The sequence below is a fragment of the Nyctibius grandis genome, chromosome 3 (genome assembly GCF_013368605.1).
Source record: "Nyctibius grandis isolate bNycGra1 chromosome 3, bNycGra1.pri, whole genome shotgun sequence".
Classification (NCBI taxonomy): Eukaryota; Metazoa; Chordata; class Aves; order Nyctibiiformes; family Nyctibiidae; genus Nyctibius; species Nyctibius grandis.
Window position 1 is genome coordinate 78,802,071 of NC_090660.1, and position 22,146 is coordinate 78,824,216.

A 22,146-nucleotide genomic window follows, 5' to 3' on the forward strand; every position below is an offset into this window, starting at 1 on the left:
ATCTGATCAGGAGAACAAGAACCTCCCACATCTCGGTTGCTTCAATAATTAGAGTGCTTAACTGGTTACTAGTGAGTAGAGAACAGTGTATAAAGAAATGAAAGATGACAGCCACTACTATCTCCTTAACTTGCCTGAAAGAACAGAACATTTCATACAGAAATATTGAAATTAGCTATTTCACCCCTTTTTCTGTATGACAGATGAGATCACTTTCTATTTAGGCAGAATTTTGAAAGCAAGGATCACAGATTACAACTTTCCGTAAATTGGTAATTGTCAATATGAAATGATCTGATATATGTATATTCAATTTAAACCTAAATTTTGCTCTTATAAAGACAAGATGCTAGACTGTATCCTATGCTCTCTATGATACCAGCAGTCCAAAAAACCTGTTATTATGTCAAATGATAACATGTTAGGCACGAAAGAAAAAAATTAATTAAGGCTTACAGAGAAAATATGTTGTATCATAATTTTTGTATTTCTTTATTTTCAAAGTTTAACAGTGTGTATTGTAAAAAGACGTTCATAGTCTTGTTTTCAGAAATATAGGTAATGCTACTGCTCATTTTTGAGGGACAGAAAACACCACTAAGTATTGATGCATTTAGGAAACAAAGTTTAAATAGTCTTCAGATATGACAGTATGGCTTTTCCTGTGCTCAGCTTTTAGCTCAAAGGCCACAGAAATGGTACGAGTGAGAATGCCTTCCAAGGCCCTTCGGTACCACTGCATCAAAATGCTTGTTCCGTTGCTTATCCTTCTACCTTTTTATTTTTATATATATTTTTTTAATATACATAGGTTGAAAATGAAATCTTGAGTATAATAACCTTCAGTGGGAGTCTTGGTATTTGACTCTACTGGATAGAAGTTTCATCATGAAATCAGAAGAGTGGCTTTAGTACATTAATGATTTCCGATTCTACTTTATTTATGGAGTGATTCTGAAAAAAGTCTGAAGTGATTTTTAGTCATGGGTACTATTTGTCATTCTATCTGTGGAACCTAAAATAAAATAAAATGCTTATTACTTATTCCTGAAAAGATATCTCTTTGGTCTTGGGGAAAAATATACATTCATTAAATGGCTGGACATATGGAGTTTCCTGAGAGATCAGTTTCAAGTATAATCACAGCAACTTAGTTAATGCAAGTTCAGATTTAAAGATTTAATGAAGGCTTAGAAACCCCATAATTGGGGATTATATTCCTTTTCTGTCAGTGATTTTATCCTGTTCATTGATTATTTTCCTATTTCTGTTGTGGTGGTTGAAGCTTGTCAAGATGAGTATTTACCAGCACAGTAGTTTCCCAACATATTTTATTTTCAGATTAAAGCTTTTTAGTGTAAGAATTGAACACAACGTGCACTAATTCAAGCTCCGTCATTATTAACTTCTTTAAAAACATGCATTATAAATTCTGGAATATTAAATTACACCATACAAAATGGCATATGATCTTAAGTTGCTCTTGTACTTTTATCAGCTCTGTTATCCAGTCATTAGCCATTGAAACACTCCCATTACTTTCCATGAGACTACTCAAATAAGCAAGGATTATCCACATTATAGAGTTAATGGGATTTTTCAAGCTGTTACAAAACCTTTCAGCCATTTTGAAGCTTCTAAGAAGTGTTTTGACCACTGTCCGCATATTTGTAATATATCTGAAGCCATCCATATACAGACTTTTGTACTGCAGAATCTGACTAATTGTAGTTCAGTAAAGCATAATTTTAAATGTTTAGGCTTTTGGACATGCCTGAACGTAAACAAGATCAGAATCTGGCACTTCTGGTTTTGTGTGACCGGTGTCTGGTGCTTTTAGGACGTTTAAAGCGTTTTCTAAGAGAATAGGAGTGATTTAATCTGTGATTTGTGTTGTACAAAGTTCTCAGACTCTCAAGAATGCTGTCATACATCCACATACCTGCAGCTGGGCTGGCTGAATAGGTTTACTACCTCATCAACTATGCCAGCTGAAATGTTTGTGCAACTTCTTCCTTATCCATTTTGATCCAAATTTGACACGCAAGCACAGAGTCACTATTTAAACTCTCTGAGCTAAACCACCTTATTTTAATTGAAATGGTTGAGGAAGGAATCACATGCATAGCTCAGCTAGCAGACGTCAGACTGTGGTAAGCTCCAGGAGGAGAATATGATACCAAGGAGCCAAGGGGAGAGTAAGATAGCAGGAGCTTTTTCATCTGACATAGTTGTTACTAGAAGAGGACACATCTACATACAACGTTTATTTGGAATGGACACAATAACACAGGGGAAGGAATTATAACTGATTTGGATTGCTGTATAAATCACAGTTGACTCAAAATATTAGAACGATTCCTAAGAACATTTACCTTTAAAGGATGTATTTACGAGGAAGATAGAAAAGGTGTTCAAAATGTGACATGACATAGCCATAGAATGACTAGACAAGAAGAGCCAATGGGTATAAAAATCAATAAAGTAACCCAAAGTACTTTTCTGCCCATGTTTCAAAAAAGCATAGTTATGTTAAAGAACAGACATATCGTGTTACTTACTTTACTGATCAAGATGGGCAAACCCAAGAAATTCTGGGAGTACTTTTATCTTTAGTGTAGGATAAGAATTTTACATAAGGCAGTAGCTTCTTGTTATTTAATTATTGATGAATATCAAGTAACTGTGGTAGAGGAGTCAGGTTTAAAATAACATTTTCGAGGTCATACAAAAATTAAAAGTAAGGTTGGCCAATAAAGTCAAAGAACTGTTTTCCCCCCATCTCTCTCCGCAAGGTGTATGAATCTATAAGAAACCCAAATTTACACTAGCACTGCCATCTATAATATCCTTATAATAAAAGGCATTTCATTGAATATCTCTGTCCAACATTTTCAAACATGTTTTCAAAGAAACTAATCTGTTGGAAACTTAATGTACTACAGGATTTATACATGTCAGATCTTGCCTTTATTTCATATCTAGAAAGATGAACAAAATTATTGATGGTGGTGAGTTGTTTGGTTTGGAGGGTTTTTTTGGAGCGTGGGGAGGAGATTCCACAAACCAAAAGCAGAAGGAATAAGAATGGCTATGAATTATTATATTTTCTGGGTGGTATTTATCAGAGTGGTTAAAAACAATTTTAATTCATTTTCCTTACAGTTTTCTTATTTTTTCTCTTCATACTGGAGTACCTTGACAGATGATGCTGGTTAGGGAGATGATTTTTGTTTACAGTGTAACACAAATATGCATAAATGTAACTCAAGCGCATAGCTAGCCTGTACTAACACTCTTGAGACTGTTTCTGCCTTCTTTCTGTTTTGTCTCTGACTTGCATTTAGCTATATCAGCTGTTGCATACTGTCTTAAAATTAAACTCCAAGCTTTTACAAATGATACCTAGTAATATAGGCTTCAAGGTCTCATCAAGTCTTTTAGGCAACAAGTAAAACAGTCACAGAAACAGAAACTATTGTTTTTTTATTTTTACCTCCCTAGCTCTATTACTATTCATGAAAATTTCACCCCAGTAAGTTTTTTTTTTTATATGTATTTTTCAGGAGTTGTTTCACTTTGGTTTGTATCCTATAGTGATTTGAATCCTATAACATTTATTCAATGAAATTTAAATCTCCTGGGCTTATAAAGCTGCTGCATGCTTGAAGACAAGGATCAAACCTAGAATTCTACTTTGTTCTAATACTGAATATTCTAATCTAATCTAGAATATTCTAATTTGAGTTCCCTCCTTTATTTCTGTTTAATGGATATGCATGGATATGATTCTGAGTTGCTAACCTAAGAAAATAATTTTCCTTCAAAAGTTAAATCAGCTAATATGGGAAATGACAAAAAGTTTTGTTTATTATTTGATTTTGGTTTTGAGGGGAGTTTTTATTGTTGTTATTGTTTTGTTTATTTTGTTTTCCGTTAACCTGAATTTAGATTGGAAAGCTGCATAGCCATTCTTCTGGATATGCTGGAAATATGGTTGATTGATTGTTGTCAAAATTACCCCTAGAAAAAGTAATCTACAATATGCATTAGCATTTCAGAAAATAACTAATGAAAGACCAAAGCCCAGGGGCCTGGTGACAGCCCATGCAAGATGGAGCTTTACCCAAGGTATCAGATTGAAACATTGTCACCTTGGGTTTTAAAGTTACTATACGGAAGTTCTTATTAAACATTTCTTAAAGAATCTCCCTAGAACACAAACCTACCTATCTAGCAAGAAAGTCAGGAGGAACCAGGTAGCATTGCACGGTAGCGTGCCTTGAGTCTTTGCCATTCATTCTAACCATCCTCAACCGTCTCTGCTTTGACACATTGGCTGCTCACCTCAGGCTGGGCTTCATGCATCAAAGAAGCTGGAGAGACACAAATTGATAATTGCCATAGAATCATAGAGTCATTTAGGTTTGAAAAGACCCTTAAGAGTCCAACCATTAACCTAACACCAGCTAGTCCACCACTAAACCATGTCCCTAAGCACCACATCTACATGTCTTTTAAACACCTCCAGGAAAGGTGACTCCACCACTTCCCTGTGCAGCCTGTTCCAATGCTTGACAACCGTTTGGGTGAAGAAATTTTTACTAATATCCAATCTAAACCTCCCCTGGTGCAACTTGAGGCTGTTTTCTCTTGTTCATATCCTATATATTTTCAAACAAAACTGGAAAGAAGGCATGAGAAATGCTCCAAACTAACTGAACTTTATTTTAAAATATCTTAATACACTCTCATACTGATTACATATTACCACACTGGTGTAAGCATCCACTGTGTAATTTGGGTATTAAATGCTGAATCTGCAAAACTGTAGTTTACAGCGTTACTCTGAAGTCCCAAGCCTGAAAATTCTTTCTTGGCTATTGAATCCTGTGAGACTTTTTCAGGTGTCCTGTGAATGGACTGCTTCAAAGGTTCTGGCCTCTAGTTTGTTAATTTTGTATGGTTGAGAGAGGCAAAGTGTTCTGTTTTTCTCACTGAAGTGGTAAATAGTATTTAACTTTTCAAATTACAGAATCACAGAATCACAGAATCACAGAATCAACCAGGTTGGAAGAGACCTCAGGGATCATCGAGTCCAACCGTTGCCCTTACACCACCATGTCAACTAGACCATGGTACTAAGTGCCATGTCCAGTCTTTTCTTAAACACATCCAGAGATGGTGACTCCACCACCTCCCTGGGCAGCCCATTCCAATGTCTAATAACCCTTTCTGTAAAGAAATTCTTCCTGATGTCCAACCTGAACCTCCCCTGGCGAAGCTTGAGGCTGTGCTCTCTTGCCCTGTCACTAGTTGCCCAGGAGAAGAGGCCTGGATCCTATCTCTAAAAAGTGATTGTTTTGTGTGGATGGTTTTGTGGGGATTCAGAACTTAATGCTGAGAATTTACCTTTCTCTGATTTCTCACATTAGTTCTACAAGTGTTTTTATTTAATTTGATAACGATGAAGGTCTGAGTTCTTACCTTCTCCATCACACCTGTTGGACACTGTTGGAGAAAACACACAGGCTTTGCACTAAGTTACAGACTTTAGCTACTGACTTCCATGGGACATTTGATGAAGAGAAGTGGCTAGCTAATCAGTGGGACCCAACATTTTTGCCTGAAGTATAAAATGCACTGGGGAGGAAGGGGAAAATGGTTATGTGATTCTCCCCCCACTCCCAACAGGAAGCAGTCAATTAATGCATTCTTAAATGCCAACAAGTAAATGCAAATTGTGAGCAGAAGTACTTCTAGGATTTTGAGTTGTTACTGTTGCCAACTTAAGTAGCAGCTGATTTATTTTTATGAACTGTACTTCAAAAAAACACTGACTAGGGGTAGTGGTAAGGTTGCTTCTAAGCCCCTTGCCTAGAAATGTGTCCAAAGGTTCTAAAAAAGCAGTGATTTTCAGCCAGCTGCTTGGTGCCCCATGAAATATTCTTGGCAGTATTCCTGCTGGCTCACAAGTCTTGCCTTCACAGCTTATTTCACCTTTATTGGATCTTGGATAACAAAGCCCAATGCCCATTCTTGCTCTTTTTCTTTTCAACCTTCATCTATTATGCTGCTGTATTGGGGAATGGGTGTCACAGTATTAGGAATTTTTTTTTCTCCTACTGATGTCTCAGAAATACTTTTAAATTCACAATTACATGATAGTCTGTTTTGAACAATAACGTTGAGTGAGATTAAAAGTGCTTTTCAACCTCTACATTTATAAATTGCATTTACTGCTAGAAAAATTACTCAGACTTATAGGTAGAAAATGTAAAGTATTCAATGAAATCAAACTGAATTCGCAAACACAAATAATGTTTTAAAGCAATTATACATAAAGACCTTGCAAACATGTTATTCAATTATGTTATGTAGCTTAGTTTACACAACTGGCAAGAACAAATGAGTGTATAGCAAAAAAGAAGAGAGATATTAAAATATCTAAATTCTTCTCTGAGGATTATAATTTCCCTAATCAAAGTATTATCTTACTACAGAGATACTACTTAAATATTTACATGCAATAGAAGTGTTTAAATTATTTTTCATTTTACAGCTTTACTGCCTTTTGGTCCACTTCAAAGTCCCTGTTGTACTAGATCCATTAAATGAAGTTAGAAAGAAGATAGTCTTTCTTCTACAAGTCTAATATAGGCTACAGAAAAAATGCATCAGAACACAGAGTTACATTGGAGATTCAAACTCAAGACCTTGGGTTCTGTTTATTTAATTTTTTTTTAAATTTTGACAAACCTTACAGTTTTTTCATGCTAAAAATATATAGCCCTAGCTGTATTCATGGAATTTACTGTGCTGCCTTAGCTGTACTATGGCATCCTTATTGCATTGGGAATCTTCACAAAACTTGATCTAATTGCTATGCTGCATAACCAATTGATTATGCATTTCACTACTGATTCCCAAATTCAGCTTGCACCAGAAAAATGTACAGGAATGCAAATTCCTTAAAAGGCAGCATAGATTCCCCTCTAAGAAATAAGGGCATGAGAAAATTGCCCCTTCTTAATCATAAAAGGAGTTTTACATAGATCTTATGAGGGATTTCTGCAGTTTCCTTATGTTCAAACAGATAATGTGGTCACTTTTCTCAAGTCAAAATCTAATTTAATTCAGAAAGAAACTGAAAGGAGAAGATCTTTCATAGCTTGGCATCTGGACCCTGTGATTACCTTCCAAAGAAGAGGAGAAGCGGAATGAAGTCATGTAAATTGAACTCTGCTTCAAAAAAAGTATAAGCCATAATTTTGTCAAATAGAAATAAAATATTCTTAAAAGTAATGTTTGGGCCTGTCTTGGTTTTTGTGAGTCCTTTTTTATGGTAACAACCTCAAAAAAAAAGAAGCAAAGCTGTTTTTATTACGTGTTTGACCAAGCAGAAAGTAATGCAATATGAAATGCAGAATATAACTGTTTGGTATGCTTACCTTTATAATGACTTGTAGTGATGAGCTGTACTGTTCGGCACATATCCCTTTATAATGTCAGGTTGAATTTTAGAGGATTTATAAATTTGGTTTTAGTAATCAGAATTGGTCAATAATAATATTCAAATTTAATTGTTTGACTAGTTCTAGCTCAGAAGGGAGCAGAAGGTAGAAATTATGGAAAGCTGGTTTGGAAAGGATTGTTCAGATTTACTGGGGCGTGTACATACAGCTTTTTGAATATATGTACTTATACATGTACACAGGAGGGATCCAGCCAGAAAAACAGAATTACACACATTATTTGTAGTATTCATTATTGGGTGCATATGTATCTTGCTAGTACTTGCACTTTCATCCTTCTGGTCTAAGGAGCAGAAAGTCCTTAGCACTCATCATTGTTTTTGTCCATGGCAGCAGCCACTTGCTGTCTTCTGCCTTTGCTGTCCTTGTTTCATCTTTTTCTGTCTGTTGCCTAATGGTGAAAAAGAAAATTTCAGGTCAAAGTAATCTGATGTAAGTGACTGCTGATTTTTGAAGGCAGATTTCCAAGGTTCTAAATTTTTTGTTTTATTTAGTTGTGAGATATATTGTTGTATGTACAATTTGATGGCTGTTTACGAAATAGACTCACTGCTCAAATAGAGTCTTTATAATGGCAAAGTTTTGTGACGGGGGACTGTCTGGTTCAGAACCGATCTAGATGAGGAAGGTTCCCACCTCTTCACATAAGCATCTAGTCCACAAATGATGTCATTGCAGGTTCTCAAGGGTTGAAAACACCACATTGATCATTTAGTCCTCGCACGTCTGAGTGGAAGGGAACAGGTAACTAGCTTGCTACATGTCCCATTTCACTGAGGCATTCTTTGAGAAGATAATGAATAAAAAGAGTCTGAATTCTCCACCATGTTTTACAAAGGAGCTGCAAATATCCCATTCTGTATTTTTATGTTCCAAATGCAATTAGACTGAGCATTTTAAATGACATAAGAAAAAAAATATTCTTTTCAGTGTAGTGTCTATTGGAATTAAAGTTGTTAGTAGTTATATTTTTATTTCACATAAATCTTCTAGACTTAGGAATAAATGGCGGTTTGCAGATGGTCTTAATGGTGCATGGCTAACTAGAAAAAGAACAGCCTCTTCTGTGATGCACTGATCTACAGATGCTAAAGAAAAGCTCTTAAAATAATGTTTTTAAAGTTTAGCTTGAAACATTTGAAGCCTAAGTGATTAGCAACTCAGTGATAAATACTTCCTTTTTCCTCTTCTGAATTGTTTTGGATCATCTATCATTTCCTTGCATATGTTTGTTTAAACTATTCTGATCAAGTCACATAAAGACATAAAAGGTGAAAATTTAAAGAAACTTTTGCCATTCTACTTCTTTCCTCAATTTAACTTCATTTAGTCCATTTATTTGACAAGAAATAAAGGCCTTTGCTCTGCTTCCTTTCTCCCAACATGCAAAGTATCTACAGGCAGTTACTAGCAATTTGTTGTATAAGGAAGATAGGTAGGAGGAGAGACTAGGGGAAGGGAGGAAATAAAAGTATCTTTAGGCAAAAGAATGTTTCATCCCAAAGGGGTAGAAAAAGGCAGTTGTGGTTTTGTGCTCCTGCCAGAATAATACAGATGTAGGGGCTCCATAACGCAATTCTTAGCCATAAATTGCATAACTCTGCTGGCCTTAGTAGAAATACATCTATTTGTCTGTTGTTTTACCTGAGCAGAACAGAGGCATCCCAAAACATCATCTTAGCACTCATCTTGAAACAGGAGATGAGGCTTCACTTAGTCCATCAGTTAGCATATACTTGAGTATCACTTTGATTCCCTAAACATACACAATGAGTTGGTCTGCTGTACACAGCATCTCTTGGTATTTATATCATATGTAGTTTTGGTAAGACCATTGTTGTGCTTCTGTACATGATGGAGTGACTGAATTTGAATGCAGTGGTGAATGCTACCACCTACAAACACAACAGTCATTTCAGTTCACTTTTCAGATTACTACTCCTGGAAAATTTTTCTGAGATATTCTATAAAATCATGAATATGACCATGTCAGAGCAAAATCATTGCAAATTTATACGAAAATCAAGTGATTATTTATGACAGTAGATGAAAAGTTCAAATGATTTTCCAGTATTTAGTATGAAGACGATTCATAACAGTCTCTGGAATCCCTATGGAAATTCATGTGTAACTATTCTTTTCTGTTACATACTGGTGTCTTTGTATAAGGTGTTCAATACCAGTGTTCACAGTAAGGAGTGTCATCCCATAGATCTACTGCATGCTTCTCTTGGTAATAGATTTCAGTAATGTTCATCATTATGCACCAATTTTATATGTTGCCTTAATGGTCAAGGCTGCTCAAACTTGGGTGCTCTCTTTTTTGCTACTTCCACCCAGGAAAATGAGAAGGACTGATTCTTTGCTGTGTGCTTCCGAATTGAAAACCTCATTGGGTTAACAGGGTTACCGTTCCCAACCCAACTGTCAATCTTAGTCCCTTGGAACGTCAGGTTTCATAGGTCAACCCATAGCTTGTTAAGCCATTTCAACAGTCCACAAGTAGTAGATGTTTAGTTAAAATCTTTATGCTGTGCAACTTTCATTACATTTTATCTGTTTCCCTACATTCCTTCTTAATATCTCTGCCCTCTAACAGAATACATTGCTCTAAGAATGATTAGAAATATCTTTTACTCTCCCCACTGCAACCAATTGACCTCCAAACAGCAACAAGAGAGATCTGGAAAATAACCTCTCTCAAATTTAAACTCTTATTGTAAGTCTGAGTTCTTCCTAGAGCTGGGAGTCACAGTAAAAGGTCAGTGCATTGATACAGGGTATATTAGTGAACTGTACCTCATGTTAGTCCAAAACCTGTAGTGTTTGAGGTAAAAGGAGTGATAAAACAGCTATGAAAACTTTCCTATCAGTATACTCGTTATGTGGGAACGATGCTTTTGTGATGATACAGGGAATCAAAGTAGTTATTCACAGATTCATTTTTGGTCTAACAATCAATTAATGACCCCAGGTCACAGAACTCTATTTTTTAATACCTCCTTATCTCTAAGCAGCTTAGGATAGTGATGGCCTCTTGGTCTTTTTCTTTCCTTTGTTTTTTTTTTTTTTTTAAAGGTGTCAAGTGTCAAGGAAATTTATATTTGGGATTTGAAAAAGCTCTGCATCTTCTACAAGAACAAGAATGCTTAGATTAATTTTGATATGTTTTCATAGACAAAAGTTTAAAAATTATTGCTTATAGTAATATGTCTAAAATGTTTTCAGCCAGCTTGGTAACTGGGCAAATAATTTACCACACAGGTATTACTCAGAGCTAGTGTTTGCTTCAGAGATCAGCAGGAGTTGTCAGCAGAAAAACAGTTTGTGTTTAACATACGACATGAATTTTGTTTTTGTTTTGGCATTGGATAAGTATGCACTTGCAAGATGTTATCAACAACATCTGGCAATATTTCCATCCTGTGCCACTTATGTTTGTCAAATTCTGAAGATTTACAGGTGTTTAATGATAACGACAAATAAAAGAAATGTTTGGTTTGGCTAACAAGAAATTCAGCATGATTCCAAATTCTAACTCACTCTGTTTCATTGTCCAGAATGAGTGAAATCCAATAAATAAATAAGCAAATATCTTTATTATGTTAATTTATAAAGTACTTAATTTTCAATTTTCAGTTGATGCAGATAAGATGTTTGTGAAATCTTATCTATAGATTCCTGGTGTTGCAACTTAATATCTTAATTTACAGTTATTCATCTATCTGTGATTTTAAGGGTTAGTTTTGGTTTGCTTTATTTTGTTTTCTGACTTTTTTTGTTTTGTTCTTGGTACCTGCAAGTTGTTTTTTTTTCTTTCCCCCCCTAAAGTGGAGGTCTGAGACCATCCTCTGGATGCCTTAAAAGAGAAGGCCAAGTAAAGATTTCTCCTACCCTATAGGTTTCTCTTGTGGAGATCATTGTGAAAACATTTTCCCTTCTCTGAATAGATAAAGTCCATTACTTCCAAGGGCTTCAATTCAAAAGTTTCCTCTTAACCTAAATATCATGTTCAGATTCTCATAAAGTTGCAAATAATACACCTAAGTACTGATACTGTAATTACAAGTAATTCCTGAAAGAAGGTAAAAAACCCACTTTTAGTATAAATCTTTTATATGTTTTGTGGTATTATTTGTATTGTCATATATGACCAAATGAAATTTTTAACTGGATTTTGCAGTTCTTGTTCTTTCAGACTTATATTTGACACAAGAGTAGGTAGCCTTATTTGAATAAGACCTATAAGGTATCAATTGCAGTGGCTGAATCAGATCTTAATTTTACTTTGTGTGATAGAATCAGCTAATTATTTCTGTGTACTGTAGTTTTATCTAATTTCGGCTTTGCTGACTAGAATTTTAGAAACTTTGTCTTAGGAAGTGAACAATAGCAGTAGAATATCAGTTTTGAAGTGGTGACAGGCCCTGAATGATACTATAAAAGCTTTCAACTAAAATTTTGTATATGTATCTCCTGTTTTCTAACTTTGTGTGTTGCCATCTCACCAGGATCCACATTACCTTACTCTTTCTTTGCTGATGGACTTCTGCTGGGTTAATATCCTTCTACTGTACTGACCAGCCCTGTAAGTTCATCTAAAAGTTGTTATCCAGGATAGGGTAAAAAGTCATTAAATATTTCTACCACATAGTTTACAGTTCCCTTTCAAAAGTAGAAAGCATGATATTTTGCCCATTTTCATCTGAACTTAGACTAGTAGTCACTTCAAAAACATCACAGTCAGCATTTCCAGACACTGCATGTCAACTCTGCCTGAAGCAAAGATTGGTCAGAACAGGACAATGTTCTGATGTTTGTTGCATTTAATAGGTTAGGCAGCTGCACAGAGTCAGTAGGTCCCTACCTGGTGAAAATGTGTATATTGCCCTTCACCTACCCCTTAAAGCAATTTTCTCAAGGATTACATAAAACCTTATAATAACTACTACTGTAGATTTACCATATCTACTACATGTTATTTCTCCAGGAATTCTTTCAGCTTCAAATTTGGTTCTTTCAAAATATTTCTTATTTACATTGGTGACTTTAATTGAGTAGCTGCAGCCTCTAGCTCAAGGATTCTTGTTACTGACACATTTTTAATTTGGTGAATCAAACTTGTGAGTTGTGATATGGCTGGAGTGCTAGAAAAAGTACTCAGGATAAATAGGCCAAAGACTTTTGAAAATGAGAACCAGACTATGAATTGAAGCTGATATTTAATGGGCCACTTGTGTAGTAAGTAATGGACAGATGTCTCTTATCCTACCTCTTTTAGCTTTGAAGACATACAGCCAGCCAAATGATTTTCCAGTCAATTAACACTGCCTCATAATTGACTGTATATCTCTGTTGCATACTTGGTGTAGGATGGATAGCTGTATACATTTGGTCTGATGTACTACAGTTGTTCCAGCGGCCTTGATGATAAAATGTTGACTTGCACAATTACATTTGTTGATAGGTGATACAAACCTTTAAACGTAAAGCTATGTTTGACTATAATTCTAAATTTTAAGTAATAGCATTTACATTTATAAACTGAGAGAAACAGCACATTAATTTTTTTTTTAACTTCTTTATGATCATTCTTTTTTTCTCTGTTCCCTTGAGTAATGCCTGTTCAATCCTACGTCTCTTGAAGCTCTTCACCCTGCAGGCAACTGTCACAGGGAAGACAGACATATAACAGTTACATGCTAAATGACTGGATATATTCTTTTCAGGAAAAAATAAAGAATCTCTTCCAGAAGGCAAATTGTGATATGAATAATAACATGACAACATGTTATTCCCCTTCTTCATGATTTTTGGAATTCAGAGAAAAGATTTTATAAGGATATAGCCTAGTGGTTTTAACCTTTTAATTTGGAAATGATTTTATGTAATGAATAACTAAATACAAATTTCATGTTAATGTGCATATTGTAGCTTCTGCATATATGTTGATTATTTAGAGCCCTAAACAACATTTCGTTATTAAAAAAGCCAAATGTACAACTGCTATAAAAATACTAAAGTACTTAGAGGAGCTGTGTTATAAAAGACAGGTCTAGCTAAAAGCTATTCATAGCACTAAAAAGTATTCATTGCTAAGATATGTTAAAAGTTCAGATTTACTGATACAGTCCTTCTAAATTCCGCACTTTATTGCCTAACAAAATGTAGGATGCCAGCTATCTAACATATCTGACATGTGAGTGATTATATATAGAAAATATTTCTTGGAACATTATTATAACAAAGCTTTCAGATACTTTGCTAGTTTCTAAATAAGACATACCTCTATACATATATTTATTTTTGAAAATGCAGTTCTTATCTCCTGCTGCTGAGAAGCTCTGAATGTCGAGTATGACAATTACAACTTATTTTGAATCTTCACAGTGTAACAGAAAACAGTGGGAGACTTACAGCAGGTAAATATTTTGAAGTTTGAAATAAAATCTAGTAGTACTTCATTCTACTCTTTAGCTAACAAATCCTTGGCTAGACTAGTTACGTTGGAAACAGAGTGCTCCTTTACTCTTGTGTATGCCACTTTAAACCATTTAGGGTCCTAATTAGAGATAAATAGAACACAAAAATAACCAAAGATATTTGGGTATCCTTAGTAAAGGTTTTGATACTTTTGGACATCTGAACTACACAAACTCTACTAAGACAGAGAAGAACTGGAAAACAGAGCTGTATCAAATTCTTTGCCTTTCAAAGACAAAATTATACTGTGAATGAGTATCATTCTAAGAAATGAATATGTATTTCAAAATACACAATGAGGTCTCTTTTGTCTCATCCCCATAATTTATAAATACCAAATAAAATGTTCCATAGTATTACTATGGGACAGCCTGTCTCTTTCAGTCTACTTTGAGCTTTAAGCCGTATTTAAATAACAAATTTGAACTTGCTTGACATGTAATTCTAGCTTAAATAGGATATAATGTTTTAAACACATTTTCCACAAGTTTTTGTTACATACAATTGCAGCTCAAATAACATGCCTGAAAAGAGTTTTGGAAACTTTGACATTGTCATCTGACCAACCAAACCATGTTTGAAATTGTTATCACTACTGCATATGTAAGTGAGTGCAGACAATCTGACAGGCACCTTCTTGGAAGTATTGTGTCTTGGTAACCGTAAACATGGCTTTTGCTTTTGAACACTTTAGTAGTTGAGACAAAGTGGAAGTGTTTTGGCAGCCCCACAGTCTATGATCCATTCTGTGGGAAAAAATAGTGCTGAAATGCCCCTAGTCCTGAAAAATATAAACCATGTTGGGATGACAGCTATCTGTCCTTCCCCCCACCCCCACTTTCCGCAGTTACTACAAGGGTTCCATTTAAACTGCAAACTTCATGAGATAAAGAAAAAAAATAATCTAAATGTTTTTAAAAATCCTAAAATGCCAGAGAGGCTACCACAGAAATAAATGAATAAATAATGTTGTCTTAGACTTCCTACCATTGCTGCATCTCACTCTTACTCCTTGTAACCATGTTGCATCTGATTCAGCAAATTCTGTGAAAATACTTCATTATTTCCTTCAACGTTTCAGAGTCTCAATTAATATTATGAAATTAATACTAAGTTAAAAATCTTTTTCTCTGTCTTAATTGTTGGAGAGCATGAAGGACTACTGTGTTTTCACCTTATGGATATCATTTGCCTCTTAATTTTCCTGTTTCTGATGTTGTCTACCTGATTTCAGAGAGTTAAGGATGTTGAAAGAAGAAGAGGAAGACATGGGAATAATAAAGTACTATTTTCAGTTCTGGGCTCCCCATTTCAAGAAAGACAAGGAACTACTGGAGAGAGTCCAGTGGAGGGATACAGAGATGATTAGAGGACTGGAGCAACTCTCTTATGAGGAGAGAGGCTGAGGGAGCTGGGTCTGTTTAGCCTGGAGAAGAGAAGACTGAGGGGGGATCTTATCAATGCTTACAAATACCTTAAGGGTAAGTGTCAAGAGGATAGGGACAGACTCTTCTCTGTGGTGTTCAGTGACAGGACAAGGGGCAATGGGCACAAGCTGAAACATAGGAAGTTCCATCTGAATATGAGGAGGAACTTCTTTACTTTGAGGGTGGCAGAGCACTGGAACAGGCTGCCCAGGGAGGCTGTGGAGTCTCCTTCTCTGGAGATATTAAAAACTCACCTGGACGCGACCCTGTGCAATGTGGTCTAGGTGAACCTGCTTTGGCAGGGGGTTGGACTAGATGATCTCCAGAGGTCCCTTCCAACCCCAGCCATTCTGTGATTCTGTGATTTTGTAAAAGTGTTACTGTAAGGAACAAATTGGAAAATTTTGAGGAAGTTATTGACTGAAGTTATGACTTCAGGTAGTATAGATGTGCCTGTTATTCTCAGAGTACCAGGATAAAAAGATGGTTGTCAGAAGAATTTGGGCATCAAATAATTTTGGCATTTTTAGTGGATGATACGAAGCTGAAACCAAGTCCATGAGAGATGACAAGGGCTTGAAGGATACATACTGCTAAGTTAGTTACAAGCAAAACAGTTTTGTTCTCAGCCAGTGATAGGCTGGGATATGAGGATTAGGATGTCAGGATCTTCTGACAGCTCACAGAGAAAACAGTCTTAAAGTTAACAATTGAAATTTGATCTCTTGATTGAAAAACAGGAGACTGTAACCTAAAGATCTGCTGTGAGTGGGAGAAGCCTGAATTTCTTCCCAGAATGAGATTTAGCAGGTCATGTCTTTCACCTCAGTGAGACTCTGAAAAGAGATTAAAAGGAGTTTAAGATGCAAATCACTTGGTAACTGTCCCAAAAGTTTTTAATGCAGTCTTGCCATAGAAATTAACTGGGTCTATGGAGAGGATGAAATCAAACCATGCTTGAGAAATCCAGCATATCAGAAAGTAAGGCAGAAGAAGTTAGGTTCTTCCTTCACATTTTCTCTGCTACAACATGCTTTCTGAAAGCCATTGCATTTTTATATTCAGTTTATCTCAAAACTTACTTTCTCCAGTCACCTGGATATACATTTTTGCCACATAATTTATTTTCTGACAGTGGCCAATAAAGGAAAAAGATGATGTCCCACGTACTTGTTAGTCAGGGCAGGGCATGCTGAGTACAGTGGCAGCCAGAGCTCCAACCAGTGAACTTCTCTCTCTGCTTTGCCATAGGAGGAAAAGCAGAAAGATAAATCTACCACCAATACACCACTAATGTCACAGCTGCTGCCGTGAGCGCCATGAACCTATTAGCTCCTGACTGCTACACCATGACCATTTCCTAGACTGTTGCTCTGTGTTGTCCTCACCATGGGACTTGAAGCCTCTGAGGTCCAGAGGCACACTCCACACCACTTGGCACGATATCACTCCTACCTCACTCAGAAAGACAGCTTCCATTGCCCACAGATTTTCCACCACATACTCCTGCGAGGACTTTGGGATTTAGGAATAAAAGGCAGTATCCCCTATATTTCTACAGCAGTCCTGTTTATTGCTACCTCTACTTCTCTCTTCTCCAGCTTCACATGCACCCCTTCTTTATTGTCCTGGGTTCTCCTTTCCCCCTCCTTTTGCTATTGTACATGTTCTGTCTTCCTAATTTCACCCTTTCTACTTCCCCCCTGCATCTGGATGCAGGCAGCCACATTTCAGTTCCTGGGAAAATTGTGGAGCAGGTCCATAACGGTAGATGCTATTTGCAGGCACAGGAAAGATAAGAAGACTTATGGGAAAAGCCAATGCATGTTTGCCAAAAGTAAACCATAATTAACCAACCAGATTGTCTTCTATGATGAAATTACTTGCTTAGTAGATTAAGGGAGAGTTGTAGATATAATATGACTTGATTTTATTAAGTTGTTTGACACTGCTTCCTACAATATTCTTGTGGACAAGCTGATAAGTTATGAACTGGAGAAATGGGCCACAAAATGGATGGAAAGATGACTAAACTGCTGAACTCAAAGGATTAATGACTCAAGGTCAAACTGGCAGCCTATTATGAGTGACGTTCCTAGTAGGGTGATTTTAGATTTAATATCTTTACAGATGGTATGTTTAGTGGGATTGAATGCACTCTCACCAAGTTTGCAGATGACACCAAACAGTGAGGAAAGGTAGATATGCTGGAAGGAAAAGCCACCATATAAAGAGACTGGAAGACTAGGCCAACAGGAATTGCATGAAATTTAGCAAAGATAAATGTGAAGTCCTGGACCTGGAAGAGAACAACCCCAAGCAACAGAACTGGCTGGAGTCTGACTGCAGTGTAGCCCTGCTGAAAAGGTACTGGAGGTCCCAGGGGACAGCAAGCTGAATATGAGTCAGCAGAATGCCCTTGCAGCAATGAAGGCAAACTATATCCTGGGCTTCATCAGAGCAAGAGTTTGGCCAGGAGATCAAGGGATGTGATTATTCCACTGTACTCAGCACTTGTTAGGCTCCCTAGAATATTATGTCCAGTTTTGGTTCTCCACGCTTCTAAAGAGAAACTGATAAAATGGAAACGGTTCAGTGGAGAGCTATCAAGATGGTTATACTATTGGATAACTTGACATATGAGGAAAGACTGAAGTATTTGGATTTGTTTAGTCTATAGAAGAGAAGGCTCAGGGAAAATCTCAGTCTGACAGTAGCTCAGAGTTTAAGTACAGAGAAGATGGGGTTTTCTCTTCATAAGGATGCACAAGACAACAGGCAATCAGCACAGATGGCTTCAGGGGAAATTCCAGCTGACATAAGAAAAAAACTCTTCACTGTGAGAACAATTTAACATTGGAATATGTTACCTTGGGAAGTGGTGGACTATTCCTCACTGGAAACATTCAGGGCTTGGCTTGGCAGAGGTCTTGATAATCTAATCTAAGGCCCTGCCTTCAACACAAGTTTGGAACAAAGGTTCTCCAGAGGTCCTTTCCAACCTAGTCTTTTCCATGATTCTATGATTTTCTCCATTCCCTCTTCTGTTTTCCCATTGTTCCCAATCTTGTTCCTCCCTCATTCCAGCCCCAGCCTCAGTGTGTCCTGAGCAGCTGCAGTTTTTCTTTCCTCCTTCTAAAACCTACCCTCACCTCCAGTTCTTACTTACTTCTTCGTGGAAATTCTTCCCTCAGCATTACGACTGCCAGACATCATTTACAAGAGTCTCTACCACTACCGTGTCGCCTCTAAGAGGGGACAGGAGGTAGGCTGAGGAAGGGGAGTCCTGGTCTTGTCTCTGGTGCTTCTACCAATGGTAAAGACAATCTTTCTCTTTTTCTGCTGTCCCTTGGCTAGGAAAAAGTATTTGACAAGATTAATCAGAGAATCCAACAGGGCACCCTGTGGGCATTCAGTTTCAATCCAACTTCACAGAATCTGTTCAGTGCAGTAGAGGGTTATGACAAGCTCATCTTGGGCAAGGAGTATGTCAGGTACACCTATTATTTGGTCAGCTCTATTCCATTGTCACTGAGATAGCATTGTCACTGTCACTATTGTGTACCCTGTCAGAAGTAATGCAGCTGGTTCTAAGAGAACCAAATTTGTGAAAGATTCTATTGAAGTATACCATTGCTGTCCTTCTTGTGACACAAGACTCAGATGGCCAATAGGGTAAAGAGGTCTATTAAGTCACCTGCTCAGAAGCCGCCTTCTTGTCTGGTTTAGATGCATTGGTGTGTCTAGGCTGGTGCTTGAGGTTGTGTACTGGTGAGCTCTCTCTTGCCTGCTGCTCTATGTGTATCACAATCCTGAACTCAATTCCTCTTTGGCTGCTATTTGAAATAAATAGACTAAAGGCTAGGGTAAGTGAGTGGTTACGGGGGTGGCTAAAACTGCAGTGATTCTTTTCCCTTTGGAGAAGATCACTGATCATCGTACAGCTACTACTGTCCTTTTTTTCATACTGTCTCAGTGTCTGCCTTCTCACAATGCTAGCCAGGCTCTAGAAATACACTGAACTGGTTTGAAGAGTCATGTAGGTGAGGTTACACTAGAGAGGAAATTACATCCAATGCACCACCTTAGTAATCACTCCCTTCTCCTGCACAGGCATTTCTGCAGACTACATGACATACAGCCAATGGAACCCAAAACCATGCTGCAGAAACACTTATGCATACTTGCAAACCCTTAATTTCATTTCCTTGCCACTGTATCCCACCCAAAGGCAGAGTTCTATCACTATAAACAACCACAAGACTGAAGAGAAGAATAGTGAAGAGAGATCTAAGCAAGCTGTCCATGATCTTAGCCTGACAGTAAATGGGCTCATTTATTTGGACTTTTTTTCTGACCAAAAGCAGCAAAACCTGACTGGACTTCACTGAACTTGACTACCTTGGAACCAGTATAGCAGTGTTCTCATTGAATCAGTCCTAATAAAATTCGAAAGATCCCAAGCTTCTGCTCAAAAAAGTATTTACAGAATCACAGAATGTTAGGGATTGGAAGGGACCTCAAAAGATCATCTAGTCCAATCCCCCTGCCGGAGCAGGATTGCCTAGACCATATCACACAGGAACGCGTCCAGGCGGGTTTTGAATGTCTCCAGAGAAGGAGATTCCACAACCTCTCTGGGCAGCCTGTTCCAGTGTTCGGTCACCCTCACCGTAAAGAAGTTTTTCCTCATATTTATGTGGAACCTCCTGTGTTCCAGCTTGCACCCATTGCCCCTTGTCCTGTCAAGGGATGTCACTGAGAAGAGCCTGGCTCTATCCTCATGACACTTGCCCTTTACATATTTATAAACATTAATGGGGTCACCCCTCAGTCTCCTCTTCTCTAAGCTAAAGAGACCCAGCTCCCTCAGCCTCTCCTCATAAGGGAGATGTTCCACTCCCTTAATCATCTTCGTGGCTCTGCGCTGGACTCTCTCTAGCAGTTCCCTGTCCTTCTTGAACTGAGGGCCCCAGAACTGGACACAATATTCCAGATGCGGCCTCACCAGGGCAGAGTAGAGAGGGAGGAGAACCTCTCTCGACCTGCTAACCACACCCCTTCTAATACACCCCAGGATGCCATTGGCCTTCTTGGCCACAAGGGCACACTGCTGGCTCATGGTCATCCTGTTGTCCACTAGGACCCCCAGGTCCCTTTCCCCTACGCTGCTCTCCAACAGGTCTGCCCCCAACTTGTACTCATACATGGGGTTGTTCTTGCCCAGATGCAGGACTCTACACTTGCCCTTGTTATATTTCATTAAATTTCTCCCCACCCAACTCTCCAGCCTGTCCAGGTCTCTCTGAATGGCTGCGCAGCCTTCCGGTGTGTCAGCCACTCCTCCCAGTTTTGTGTCATCAGCGAACTTGCTGACAGTGCACTCTATTCCCTCATCCAAGTCATTAATGAATATACTGAATAGTACTGGTCCCAGTACCGACCCTTGAGGGACTCCGCTAGACACAGACCTCCAACTGGACTCTGTCCCATTGACCACCACTCTCTGGCTTCTTTCCTTCAGCCAGTTCACAATCCACCTCACTACCCGCTCATCCAGACCACACTTCCTCAGTTTAGCTGCGAGGATGCTGTGGGAGACCGTGTCAAACGCTTTACTGAAATCGAGATAGACCACATCCACAGCTTTACCATCATCTATCCACCAGGTTACGTCCTCATAAAAGGCTATCAAGTTGGTTAAGCATGACTTCCCCTTGGTGAAGCCATGCTGAGTGCCCCTAATGATCCCCCTATCCTTGATGTGCCTAGAGACAGCACCAAGGACAAGTTGTTCCATCACCTTTCCGGGGATGGAGGTGAGGCTGACCGGTCTATAGTTACCCGGGTCCTCCTTCTTGCCCTTTTGGAAGACTGGAGTGACATTCGTTTTCCTCCAGTCCTCAGGCACCTCTCCCGTTGCCCACGACTTAGCGAAGATGATGGAGAGTGGCCTAGCAATGACTTCTGCCAGCTCCCTCAGCACCTGCGAGTGCATCCCATCAGGGCCCATGGATTTATGGACGTCCAGATTGCTTAATTGGTCCCTGACCCAGCCCTCATCTACCAAGACAGGTTCCTCCTCTATCCTGTCTTCTTCTGGGGCCACAGGGGTCCAGGGCTCCTCAGGACAGCCTCCAGCAGTATAGACAGAGGCAAAGAAGGCATTCAGTAACTCCGCCTTCTTTTTATCCTCTGTCTCCAGGGCCTCCACTTCATTCATCAGTGAGCCTACATTGCCTCTAGTGTTGGCTTTACCTGCAATGTATTTGAAGAAGCCCTTTCTGTTGTCCTTGACCTCTCTTGCAAGGTTTAATTCTAAGGAGGCCTTAGCTTTCCTAGTTGCCTCCCTACATCCTCTGACAATAGACTTATATTCCTCCCAAGTGGCCAGCCCCTCCTTCCATGATCTGTACACTCTCTTCTTCCACTTGAGTTTGCCCAGCAGTTCCCTGTTTAACCATGCAGGTCTCCTGCTACCCTTCCTTGACTTCCTGCCTGTTGGGATGCTCTGATCTTGAGCTCGGAAGAAGCAGTCCTTGAATGCTAACCAACTATCTTGGGCCCCCTTACCTTCTAGTACCCTGTCCCATGGGATTTCCCCTAGCAATTGCTTGAAGAGGCCAAAGTTGGCCCTCCTGAAGTCCAGGGTTTTGATTCTGCTAGCTATTCTGTTCCTGCCACATGACATCCTGAACTCT